Source organism: Tachypleus tridentatus, chromosome 3, assembly GCF_004210375.1.
Source record: "Tachypleus tridentatus isolate NWPU-2018 chromosome 3, ASM421037v1, whole genome shotgun sequence".
Lineage (NCBI taxonomy): Eukaryota > Metazoa > Arthropoda > Merostomata > Xiphosura > Limulidae > Tachypleus > Tachypleus tridentatus.
In genome coordinates, this window is record NC_134827.1 from 29,206,533 (window position 1) to 29,220,518 (window position 13,986).

Below are 13,986 nucleotides of genomic sequence, written 5' to 3' on the forward strand. Positions count from 1 at the left end.
AGTATTGTTTGTTAAGTGTTCTGGTAACTAAATGTAAAGTGGATGTTAACAGTATTGTTTGTTAAGTGTTCTGATAACTAAATGTAGAGTGGATGTTAACAGTATTGTTTGTTAAGTGTTCTGGTAACTAAATGTAAAGTGGATGTTAACAGTATTGTTTGTTAAGTGTTGTTCTGGTAACTAAATGTAAAGTGGATGTTAACAGTATTGTTTGTTAAGTGTGTTCTGGTAACTAAATGTAAAGTGGATGTTAACAGTATTGTTTGTTAAGTGTTCTGGTAACTAAATGTAAAGTGGATGTTAACAGTATTGTTTGTTAAGTGTTGTTCTGGTAACTAAATGTAAAGTGGATGTTAACAGTATTGTTTGTTAAGTGTTCTGGTAACTAAATGTGGAGTGGATGTTAACAGTATTGTTTGTTAAGTGTGGTTCTGATAACTAAATGTAGAGTGGATGCTAACAGTATTGTTTGTTAAGTGTGGTTCTGATAACTAAATGTAAAGTGGATGTTAACAGTATTGTTTGTTAAGTGTGGTTCTGATAACTAAATGTAAAGTGGATGTTAACAGTATTGTTTGTTAAGTGTTCTGGTAACTAAATGTAGAGTGGATGTTAACAGTATTGTTTGTTAAGTGTGTTCTGATAACTAAATGTAGAGTGGATGTTAACAGTATTGTTTGTTAAGTGTGGTTCTGATAACTAAATGTAGAGTGGATGTTAACAGTATTGTTTGTTAAGTGTTCTGGTAACTAAATGTAAAGTGGATGTTAACAGTATTGTTTGTTAAGTGTTGTTCTGGTAACTAAATGTAGAGTGGATGTTAACAGTATTGTTTGTTAAGTGTGGTTCTGATAACAATGTAGAGTGGATGTTAACAGTATTGTTTGTTAAGTGTTCTGGTAACTAAATGTAAAGTGGATGTTAACAGTATTGTTTGTTAAGTGTTGTTCTGGTAACTAAATGTAAAGTGGATGTTAACAGTATTGTTTGTTAAGTGTGGTTCTGATAACTAAATGTAGAGTGGATGTTAACAGTATTGTTTGTTAAGTGTTCTGGTAACTAAATGTAGAGTGGATGTTAACAGTATTGTTTGTTAAGTGTTGTTCTGATAACTAAATGTAAAGTGGATGTTAACAGTATTGTTTGTTAAGTGTTGTTCTGATAACTAAATGTAAAGTGGATGTTAACAGTATTGTTTGTGTGTTCTGGTAACTAAATGTAAAGTGGATGTTAACAGTATTGTTTGTTAAGTGTTGTTCTGATAACAATGTAGAGTGGATGTTAACAGTATTGTTTGTTAAGTGTTGTTCTGGTAACTAAATGTAAAGTGGATGTTAACAGTATTGTTTGTTAAGTGTTGTTCTGGTAACTAAATGTAGAGTGGATGTTAACAGTATTGTTTGTTAAGTGTTGTTCTGATAACTAAATGTAAAGTGGATGTTAACAGTATTGTTTGTTAAGTGTTCTGGTAACTAAATGTAAAGTGGATGTTAACAGTATTGTTTGTTAAGTGTTGTTCTGGTAACTAAATGTAGAGTGGATGTTAACAGTATTGTTTGTTAAGTGTGGTTCTGATAACTAAATGTAGAGTGGATGTTAACAGTATTGTTTGTTAAGTGTTCTGGTAACTAAATGTAAAGTGGATGTTAACAGTATTGTTTGTTAAGTGTTGTTCTGGTAACTAAATGTAGAGTGGATGTTAACAGTATTGTTTGTTAAGTGTGGTTCTGATAACTAAATGTAGAGTGGATGTTAACAGTATTGTTTGTTAAGTGTTCTGGTAACTAAATGTAAAGTGGATGTTAACAGTATTGTTTGTTAAGTGTTGTTCTGGTAACTAAATGTAGAGTGGATGTTAACAGTATTGTTTGTTAAGTGTTGTTCTGGTAACTAAATGTAGAGTGGATGTTAACAGTATTGTTTGTTAAGTGTTGTTCTGATAACAATGTAGAGTGGATGTTAACAGTATTGTTTGTTAAGTGTGTTCTGATAACTAAATGTAAAGTGGATGTTAACAGTATTGTTTGTTAAGTGTGTTCTGGTAACTAAATGTAAAGTGGATGTTAACAGTATTGTTTGTTAAGTGTTGTTCTGATAACTAAATGTAAAGTGGATGTTAACAGTATTGTTTGTTAAGTGTGTTCTGATAACTAAATGTAAAGTGGATGTTAACAGTATTGTTTGTTAAGTGTGTTCTGGTAACTAAATGTAAAGTGGATGTTAACAGTATTGTTTGTTAAGTGTGTTCTGGTAACTAAATGTAAAGTGGATGTTAACAGTATTGTTTGTTAAGTGTGTTCTGGTAACTAAATGTAAAGTGGATGTTAACAGTATTGTTTGTTAAATGTGTTCTGGTAACTAAATGTAAAGTGGATGTTAACAGTATTGTTTGTTAAGTGTTGTTCTGGTAACTAAATGTAGAGTGGATGTTAACAGTATTGTTTGTTAAGTGTTGTTCTGATAACTAAATGTAAAGTGGATGTTAACAGTATTGTTTGTTAAGTGTGTTCTGATAACTAAATGTAAAGTGGATGTTAACAGTATTGTTTGTTAAGTGTTGTTCTGGTAACTAAATGTAAAGTGGATGTTAACAGTATTGTTTGTTAAGTGTTGTTCTGATAACTAAATGTAAAGTGGATGTTAACAGTATTGTTTGTTAAGTGTTCTGGTAACTAAATGTAAAGTGGATGTTAACAGTATTGTTTGTTAAGTGTTGTTCTGGTAACTAAATGTAGAGTGGATGTTAACAGTATTGTTTGTTAAGTGTTGTTCTGATAACTAAATGTAGAGTGGATGTTAACAGTATTGTTTGTTAAGTGTTCTGGTAACTGAATGTAGAGTGGATGTTAACAGTATTGTTTGTTAAGTGTTGTTCTGATAACTAAATGTAAAGTGGATGTTAACAGTATTGTTTGTTAAGTGTGGTTCTGATAACTAAATGTAAAGTGGATGTTAACAGTATTGTTTGTTAAGTGTTGTTCTGGTAACTGAATGTAGAGTGGATGTTAACAGTATTGTTTGTTAAGTGTGGTTCTGATAACTAAATGTAGTGGTGGATGTTAACAGTATTGTTTGTTAAGTGTGTTCTGATAACTAAATGTAGAGTGGATGTTAACAGTATTGTTTGTTAAGTGTTCTGATAACTAAATGTAAAGTGGATGTTAACAGTATTGTTTGTTAAGTGTTGTTCTGGTAACTAAATGTAGAGTGGATGTTAACAGTATTGTTTGTTAAGTGTTGTTCTGATAACTAAATGTAGAGTGGATGTTAACAGTATTGTTTGTTAAGTGTGGTTCTGATAACTAAATGTAGAGTGGATGTTAACAGTATTGTTTGTTAAGTGTTCTGGTAACTAAATGTAAAGTGGATGTTAACAGTATTGTTTGTTAAGTGTTGTTCTGGTAACTAAATGTAGAGTGGATGTTAACAGTATTGTTTGTTAAGTGTTGTTCTGATAACTAAATGTAGAGTGGATGTTAACAGTATTGTTTGTTAAGTGTTCTGGTAACTAAATGTAAAGTGGATGTTAACAGTATTGTTTGTTAAGTGTTGTTCTGGTAACTAAATGTAGAGTGGATGTTAACAGTATTGTTTGTTAAGTGTGTTCTGATAACTAAATGTAGAGTGGATGTTAACAGTATTGTTTGTTAAGTGTGTTCTGGTAACTAAATGTAAAGTGGATGTTAACAGTATTGTTTGTTAAGTGTTGTTCTGGTAACTAAATGTAAAGTGGATGTTAACAGTATTGTTTGTTAAGTGTTGTTCTGATAACTAAATGTAAAGTGGATGTTAACAGTATTGTTTGTTAAGTGTTCTGGTAACTAAATGTAAAGTGGATGTTAACAGTATTGTTTGTTAAGTGTTGTTCTGATAACTAAATGTAGAGTGGATGTTAACAGTATTGTTTGTTAAGTGTTCTGGTAACTAAATGTAAAGTGGATGTTAACAGTATTGTTTGTTAAGTGTTGTTCTGGTAACTAAATGTAAAGTGGATGTTAACAGTATTGTTTGTTAAGTGTTGTTCTGATAACTAAATGTAAAGTGGATGTTAACAGTATTGTTTGTTAAGTGTTCTGATAACTAAATGTAAAGTGGATGTTAACAGTATTGTTTGTTAAGTGTTGTTCTGGTAACTAAATGTAGAGTGGATGTTAACAGTATTGTTTGTTAAGTGTGGTTCTGATAACTAAATGTAGAGTGGATGTTAACAGTATTGTTTGTTGAGTGTTCTGGTAACTAAATGTAAAGTGGATGTTAACAGTATTGTTTGTTAAGTGTTGTTCTGGTAACTAAATGTAGAGTGGATGTTAACAGTATTGTTTGTTAAGTGTTCTGATAACTAAATGTAGAGTGGATGTTAACAGTATTGTTTGTTAAGTGTTCTGGTAACTAAATGTAAAGTGGATGTTAACAGTATTGTTTGTTAAGTGTTCTGGTAACTAAATGTAAAGTGGATGTTAACAGTATTGTTTGTTAAGTGTTGTTCTGGTAACTAAATGTAGAGTGGATGTTAACAGTATTGTTTGTTAAGTGTTGTTCTGATAACTAAATGTAGAGTGGATGTTAACAGTATTGTTTGTTAAGTGTGTTCTGATAACTAAATGTAACAAGTGGATGTTAACAGTATTGTTTGTTAAGTTTGTAAGTGTGTTCTGGTAACTAAATGTAGAGTGGATGTTAACAGTATTGTTTGTTAAGTGTGGTTCTGATAACTAAATGTAGAATGGATGCTAACAGTATTGTTTGTTAAGTGTGTTCTGATAACTAAATGTAAAGTGGATGTTAACAGTGTTGTTTGTTAAGTGTTCTGGTAACTGAATGTGAAGTGGATGTTAACAGTATTGTTTGTTAAGTGTTGTTCTGTAACTAAATGTAGAGTGGATGTTAACAGTATTGTTTGTTAAGTGTGGTTCTGATAACTAAATGTAGAGTGGATGTTAACAGTATTGTTTGTTAAGTGTTCTGGTAACTAAATGTAAAGTGGATGTTAACAGTATTGTTTGTTAAGTGTGTTCTGGTAACTAAATGTAAAGTGGATGTTAACAGTATTGTTTGTTAAGTGTTGTTCTGGTAACTAAATGTAGAGTGGATGTTAACAGTATTGTTTGTTAAGTGTTGTTCTGATAACTAAATGTAGAGTGGATGTTAACAGTATTGTTTGTTAAGTGTTGTTCTGATAACTAAATGTAAAGTGGATGTTAACAGTATTGTTTGTTAAGTGTTGTTCTGGTAACTAAATGTAAAGTGGATGTTAACAGTATTGTTTGTTAAGTGTTGTTCTGATAACTAAATGTAGAGTGGATGTTAACAGTATTGTTTGTTAAGTGTTCTGGTAACTAAATGTAAAGTGGATGTTAACAGTATTGTTTGTTAAGTGTTGTTCTGGTAACTAAATGTAAAGTGGATGTTAACAGTATTGTTTGTTAAGTGTTGTTCTGGTAACTAAATGTAAAGTGGATGTTAACAGTATTGTTTGTTAAGTGTTGTTCTGGTAACTAAATGTAAAGTGGATGTTAACAGTATTGTTTGTTAAGTGTTGTTCTGGTAACTAAATGTAAAGTGGATGTTAACAGTATTGTTTGTTAAGTGTTGTTCTGATAACTAAATGTAACAGTGGATGTTAACAGTATTGTTTGTTAACAGTGTTGTTCTGGTAACTAAATGTAAAGTGGATGTTAACAGTATTGTTTGTTAAGTGTTGTTCTGATAACTAAATGTAAAGTGGATGTTAACAGTATTGTTTGTTAAGTGTTCTGGTAACTAAATGTAAAGTGGATGTTAACAGTATTGTTTGTTAAGTGTTGTTCTGGTAACTAAATGTAGAGTGGATGTTAACAGTATTGTTTGTTAAGTGTTGTTCTGGTAACTAAATGTAGAGTGGATGTTAACAGTATTGTTTGTTAAGTGTTCTGGTAACTAAATGTAGAGTGGATGTTAACAGTATTGTTTGTTAAGTGTTCTGATAACTAAATGTAAAGTGGATGTTAACAGTATTGTTTGTTAAGTGTTGTTCTGATAACTAAATGTAAAGTGGATGTTAACAGTATTGTTTGTTAAGTGTTGTTCTGGTAACTAAATGTAGAGTGGATGTTAACAGTATTGTTTGTTAAGTGTGTTCTGATAACTAAATGTAGAGTGGATGTTAACAGTATTGTTTGTTAAGTGTGTTCTGATAACTAAATGTAGAGTGGATGTTAACAGTATTGTTTGTTAAGTGTTCTGGTAACTAAATGTAAAGTGGATGTTAACAGTATTGTTTGTTAAGTGTTGTTCTGGTAACTAAATGTAGAGTGGATGTTAACAGTATTGTTTGTTAAGTGTTCTGATAACTAAATGTAGAGTGGATGTTAACAGTATTGTTTGTTAAGTGTGTTCTGATAACTAAATGTAGAGTGGATGTTAACAGTATTGTTTGTTAAGTGTTCTGGTAACTGAATGTGGAGTGGATGTTAACAGTATTGTTTGTTAAGTGTTGTTCTGGTAACTGAATGTGGAGTGGATGCTAACAGTATTGTTTGTTAAGTGTTCTGATAACTAAATGTAGAGTGGATGTTAACAGTATTGTTTGTTAAGTGTTCTGGTAACTAAATGTAAAGTGGATGTTAACAGTATTGTTTGTTAAGTGTTGTTCTGGTAACTAAATGTAGAGTGGATGTTAACAGTATTGTTTGTTAAGTGTTCTGGTAACTAAATGTAAAGTGGATGTTAACAGTATTGTTTGTTAAGTGTTGTTCTGGTAACTAAATGTAAAGTGGATGTTAACAGTATTGTTTGTTAAGTGTGTTCTGGATAACTAAATGTACTAAATGTAAAGTGGATGTTAACAGTATTGTTTGTTAAGTGTTCTGGTAACTAAATGTAAAGTGGATGTTAACAGTATTGTTTGTTAAGTGTTGTTCTGGTAACTAAATGTAAAGTGGATGTTAACAGTATTGTTTGTTAAGTGTTCTGGTAACTAAATGTAGAGTGGATGTTAACAGTATTGTTTGTTGAGAGTGTTCTGATAACTAAATGTAGAGTGGATGTTAACAGTATTGTTTGTTAAGTGTTCTGATAACTAAATGTAAAGTGGATGTTAACAGTATTGTTTGATGTGTTCTGATAACTAAATGTAAAGTGGATGTTAACAGTATTGTTTGTTAAGTGTGTTCTGGTAACTAAATGTAGAGTGGATGTTAACAGTATTGTTTGTTAAGTGTGTTCTGATAACTAAATGTAGAGTGGATGTTAACAGTATTGTTTGTTAAGTGTTCTGATAACTAAATGTAGAGTGGATGTTAACAGTATTGTTTGTTAAGTGTTCTGGTAACTGGTAACTAAATGTAAAGTGGATGTTAACAGTATTGTTTGTTAAGTGTCGTTCTGGTAACTAAATGTTGAGTGGATGTTAACAGTATTGTTTGTTAAGTGTTGTTCTGATAACTAAATGTAGAGTGGATGTTAACAGTATTGTTTGTTAAGTGTTCTGGTAACTAAATGTAAAGTGGATGTTAACAGTATTGTTTGTTAAGTGTTGTTCTGGTAACTAAATGTAGAGTGGATGTTAACAGTATTGTTTGTTAAGTGTTCTGATAACTAAATGTAAAGTGGATGTTAACAGTATTGTTTGTTAAGTGGTCTGGTAACTAAATGTAAAGTGGATGTTAACAGTATTGTTTGTTAAGTGTTCTGATAACTAAATGTAAAGTGGATGTTAACAGTATTGTTTGTTAAGTGTTCTGGTAACTAAATGTAAAGTGGATGTTAACAGTATTGTTTGTTAAGTGTTGTTCTGATAACTAAATGTAGAGTGGATGTTAACAGTATTGTTTGTTAAGTGTTCTGGTAACTAAATGTAAAGTGGATGTTAACAGTATTGTTTGTTAAGTGTTGTTCTGGTAACTAAATGTAAAGTGGATGTTAACAGTATTGTTTGTTAAGTGTTGTTCTGATAACTAAATGTAAAGTGGATGTTAACAGTATTGTTTGTTAAGTGTTCTGGTAACTGAATGTGGAGTGGATGTTAACAGTATTGTTTGTTAAGTGTTGTTCTGGTAACTAAATGTAGAGTGGATGTTAACAGTATTGTTTGTTAAGTGTGGTTCTGATAACTAAATGTAGAGTGGATGTTAACAGTATTGTTTGTTAAGTGTTCTGATAACTAAATGTAAAGTGGATGTTAACAGTATTGTTTGTTAAGTGTTGTTCTGGTAACTAAATGTAGAGTGGATGTTAACAGTATTGTTTGTTAAGTGTTGTTCTGATAACTAAATGTAGAGTGGATGTTAACAGTATTGTTTGTTAAGTGTTCTGGTAACTAAATGTAAAGTGGATGTTAACAGTATTGTTTGTTAAGTGTTGTTCTGGTAACTAAATGTAGAGTGGATGTTAACAGTATTGTTTGTTAAGTGTGTTCTGATAACTAAATGTAGAGTGGATGTTAACAGTATTGTTTGTTAAGTGTTCTGATAACTAAATGTAGAGTGGATGTTAACAGTATTGTTTGTTAAGTGTTCTGGTAACTAAATGTAAAGTGGATGTTAACAGTATTGTTTGTTAAGTGTTGTTCTGGTAACTAAATGTAAAGTGGATGTTAACAGTATTGTTTGTTAAGTGTGGTTCTGATAACTAAATGTAAAGTGGATGTTAACAGTATTGTTTGTTAAGTGTTCTGGTAACTGAATGTGGAGTGGATGTTAACAGTATTGTTTGTTAAGTGTGGTTCTGATAACTAAATGTAGAGTGGATGTTAACAGTATTGTTTGTTAAGTGTTCTGGTAACTAAATGTAAAGTGGATGTTAACAGTATTGTTTGTTAAGTGTTGTTCTGGTAACTAAATGTAAAGTGGATGTTAACAGTATTGTTTGTTAAGTGTGTTCTGATAACTAAATGTAGAGTGGATGTTAACAGTATTGTTTGTTAAGTGGTCTGGTAACTAAATGTAAAGTGGATGTTAACAGTATTGTTTGTTAAGTGTTCTGATAACTAAATGTAAAGTGGATGTTAACAGTATTGTTTGTTAAGTGTTCTGGTAACTAAATGTAAAGTGGATGTTAACAGTATTGTTTGTTAAGTGTGGTTCTGGTAACTAAATGTAAAGTGGATGTTAACAGTATTGTTTGTTAAGTGTTGTTCTGATAACTAAATGTAGAGTGGATGTTAACAGTATTGTTTGTTAAGTGTTCTGGTAACTGAATGTGGAGTGGATGTTAACAGTATTGTTTGTTAAGTGTTGTTCTGGTAACTGAATGTGGAGTGGATGCTAACAGTATTGTTTGTTAAGTGTTCTGATAACTAAATGTAAAGTGGATGTTAACAGTATTGTTTGTTAAGTGTTCTGGTAACTAAATGTAAAGTGGATGTTAACAGTATTGTTTGTTAAGTGTTGTTCTGGTAACTAAATGTAGAGTGGATGTTAACAGTATTGTTTGTTAAGTGTTGTTCTGATAACTAAATGTAGAGTGGATGTTAACAGTATTGTTTGTTAAGTGTTCTGGTAACTAAATGTAAAGTGGATGTTAACAGTATTGTTTGTTAAGTGTTCTGGTAACTAAATGTAAAGTGGATGTTAACAGTATTGTTTGTTAAGTGTGTTCTGGTAACTAAATGTAGAGTGGATGTTAACAGTATTGTTTGTTAAGTGTGTTCTGATAACTAAATGTAGAGTGGATGTTAACAGTATTGTTTGTTAAGTGTTCTGGTAACTAAATGTAAAGTGGATGTTAACAGTATTGTTTGTTAAGTGTGTTCTGGTAACTAAATGTAGAGTGGATGTTAACAGTATTGTTTGTTAAGTGTTCTGGTAACTGAATGTGGAGTGGATGTTAACAGTATTGTTTGTTAAGTGTTGTTCTGGTAACTGAATGTGGAGTGGATGTTAACAGTATTGTTTGTTAAGTGTTCTGATAACTAAATGTAGAGTGGATGTTAACAGTATTGTTTGTTAAGTGTTCTGGTAACTGAATGTGGAGTGGATGTTAACAGTATTGTTTGTTAAGTGTTGTTCTGGTAACTGAATGTAGAGTGGATGTTAACAGTATTGTTTGTTAAGTGTTGTTCTGATAACAATGTAGAGTGGATGTTAACAGTATTGTTTGTTAAGTGTTCTGGTAACTGAATGTGGAGTGGATGTTAACAGTATTGTTTGTTAAGTGTGTTCTGGTAACTAAATGTAGAGTGGATGTTAACAGTATTGTTTGTTAAGTGTGTTCTGATAACTAAATGTAGAGTGGATGTTAACATTGTTTGTTATTGTTCTGTTAACTAAATGTAGAGTGGATGTTAACAGTATTGTTTGTTAAGTGGATGTTAACAGTATTGTTTGTTAAGTTTGTTCTGATAACTAAATGTAAAGTGGATGTTAACAGTATTGTTTGTTAAGTGTTGTTCTGGTAACTAAATGTAGAGTGGATGTTAACAGTATTGTTTGTTAAGTGTTGTTCTGATAACAATGTAGAGTGGATGTTAACAGTATTGTTTGTTAAGTGTTCTGATAACTAAATGTAGAGTGGATGTTAACAGTATTGTTTGTTGAGTGTGTTCTGATAACTAAATGTAGAGTGGATGTTAACAGTATTGTTTGTTAAGTGTTCTGGTAACTAAATGTAGAGTGGATGTTAACAGTATTGTTTGTTAAGTGTTCTGATAACTAAATGTAAAGTGGATGTTAACAGTATTGTTTGTTAAGTGTTCTGATAACTAAATGTAAAGTGGATGTTAACAGTATTGTTTGTTAAGTGTTGTTCTGGTAACTAAATGTAAAGTGGATGTTAACAGTATTGTTTGTTAAGTGTTGTTCTGATAACTAAATGTAAAGTGGATGTTAACAGTATTGTTTGTTAAGTGTTCTGGTAACTAAATGTAAAGTGGATGTTAACAGTATTGTTTGTTAAGTGTTGTTCTGGTAACTAAATGTAAAGTGGATGCTAACAGTATTGTTTGTTAAGTGTTGTTCTGATAACAATGTAGAGTGGATGTTAACAGTATTGTTTGTTAAGTGTTCTGATAACTAAATGTAGAGTGGATGTTAACAGTATTGTTTGTTAAGTGTGTTCTGGTAACTGAATGTAGAGTGGATGTTAACAGTATTGTTTGTTAAGTGTGGTTCTGATAACAATGTAGAGTGGATGTTAACAGTATTGTTTGTTAAGTGTTGTTCTGATAACTAAATGTAGAGTGGATGTTAACAGTATTGTTTGTTAAGTGTTCTGGTAACTAAATGTAAAGTGGATGTTAACAGTATTGTTTGTTAAGTGTTCTGGTAACTAAATGTAGAGTGGATGTTAACAGTATTGTTTGTTAAGTGTGTTCTGATAACTAAATGTAGAGTGGATGTTAACAGTATTGTTTGTTAAGTGTTCTGGTAACTGAATGTGAAGTGGATGTTAACAGTATTGTTTGTTAAGTGTTCTGGTAACTGAATGTGGAGTGGATGTTAACAGTATTGTTTGTTAAGTGTTGTTCTGGTAACTAAATGTAGAGTGGATGTTAACAGTATTGTTTGTTAAGTGTGTTCTGATAACAATGTAGAGTGGATGTTAACAGTATTGTTTGTTAAGTGTTCTGATAACTAAATGTAAAGTGGATGTTAACAGTATTGTTTGTTAACAGTTCTGGTAACTAAATGTAAAGTGGATGTTAACAGTATTGTTTGTTAAGTGTTGTTCTGATAACTAAATGTAGAGTGGATGTTAACAGTATTGTTTGTTAAGTGTGGTTCTGATAACTAAATGTAGAGTGGATGTTAACAGTATTGTTTGTTAAGTGTTGTTCTGATAACTAAATGTAAAGTGGATGTTAACAGTGTTGTTTGTTAAGTGTTCTGGTAACTGAATGTAAAGTGGATGTTAACAGTATTGTTTGTTAAGTGTGTTCTGATAACTAAATGTAGAGTGGATGTTAACAGTATTGTTTGTTAAGTGTGGATGTTAACAGTATTGTTTGTTAACTATAATGTGTAGAGTGGATGTTAACAGTATTGTTTGTTTGTTCTGGTAACTAAATGTAGAGTGGATGTTAACAGTATTGTTTGTTAAGTGTTGTTCTGATAACTAAATGTAGAGTGGATGTTAACAGTATTGTTTGTTAAGTGTTCTGGTAACTAAATGTAAAGTGGATGTTAACAGTATTGTTTGTTAAGTGTGTTCTGATAACTAAATGTGGAGTGGATGCTAACAGTATTGTTTGTTAAGTGTTCTGATAACTAAATGTAAAGTGGATGTTAACAGTATTGTTTGTTAAGTGTTGTTCTGGTAACTAAATGTAAAGTGGATGCTAACAGTATTGTTTGTTAGTGTTGTTCAGTAATAAATGTAGAGTGGATGTTAACAGTATTGTTTGTTAAGTGTTGTTCTGATAACTAAATGTAGAGTGGATGTTAACAGTATTGTTTGTTAAGTGTTCTGTAACTAAATGTAAAGTGGATGTTAACAGTATTGTTTGTTAAGTGTGTTCTGGTAACTAAATGTAGAGTGGATGTTAACAGTATTGTTTGTTAAGTGTGTTCTGATAACTAAATGTAGAGTGGATGTTAACAGTATTGTTTGTTGAGTGTGGTTCTGATAACTAAATGTAGAGTGGATGTTAACAGTATTGTTTGTTAAGTGTTCTGATAACTAAATGTAGAGTGGATGTTAACAGTATTGTTTGTTAAGTGTTCTGGTAACTGAATGTAGAGTGGATGTTAACAGTATTGTTTGTTGAGTGTGTTCTGGTAACTAAATGTAGAGTGGATGTTAACAGTATTGTTTGTTAAGTGTTCTGATAACTAAATGTAGAGTGGATGTTAACAGTATTGTTTGTTAAGTGTTCTGGTAACTAAATGTAAAGTGGATGTTAACAGTATTGTTTGTTAAGTGTGTTCTGGTAACTAAATGTAGAGTGGATGTTAACAGTATTGTTTGTTAAGTGTTCTGATAACTAAATGTAGAGTGGATGTTAACAGTATTGTTTGTTGAGTGTGTTCTGATAACTAAATGTAGAGTGGATGTTAACAGTATTGTTTGTTAAGTGTTCTGGTAACTGAATGTAGAGTGGATGTTAACAGTATTGTTTGTTAAGTGTTGTTCTGATAACTAAATGTAAAGTGGATGTTAACAGTATTGTTTGTTAAGTGTTGTTCTGATAACTAAATGTAAAGTGGATGTTAACAGTATTGTTTGTTAAGTGTTGTTCTGATAACTAAATGTAAAGTGGATGTTAACAGTATTGTTTGTTAAGTGTTCTGGTAACTGAATGTGGAGTGGATGTTAACAGTATTGTTTGTTAAGTGTGGTTCTGATAACTAAATGTAGAGTGGATGTTAACAGTATTGTTTGTTAAGTGTGTTCTGATAACTAAATGTAAAGTGGATGTTAACAGTATTGTTTGTTAAGTGTGTTTCTGATAACTAAATGTAAAGTGGATGTTAACAGTTTTGTTTGTTAAGTGTTCTGGTAACTGAATGTGGAGTGGATGTTAACAGTATTGTTTGTTAAGTGTGTTCTGATAACTAAATGTAGAGTGGATGTTAACAGTATTGTTTGTTAAGTGTTCTGATAACTAAATGTAAAGTGGATGTTAACAGTATTGTTTGTTAAGTGTTCTGGTAACTGAATGTGGAGTGGATGTTAACAGTATTGTTTGTTAAGTGTTCTGGTAACTGAATGTGGAGTGGATGTTAACAGTATTGTTTGTTAAGTGTGGTTCTGATAACTAAATGTAGAGTGGATGCTAACAGTATTGTTTGTTAAGTGTGGTTCTGATAACTAAATGTAAAGTGGATGTTAACAGTGTTGTTTGTTAAGTGTTCTGGTAACTGAATGTGGAGTGGATGTTAACAGTATTGTTTGTTAAGTGTGGTTCTGATAACTAAATGTAGAGTGGATGTTAACAGTATTGTTTGTTAAGTGTGTTCTGATAACAATGTAGAGTGGATGTTAACAGTATTGTTTGTTAAGTGTTCTGATAACTAAATGTAAAGTGGATGTTAACAGTATTGTTTGTTAAGTGTTCTGGTAACTGAATGT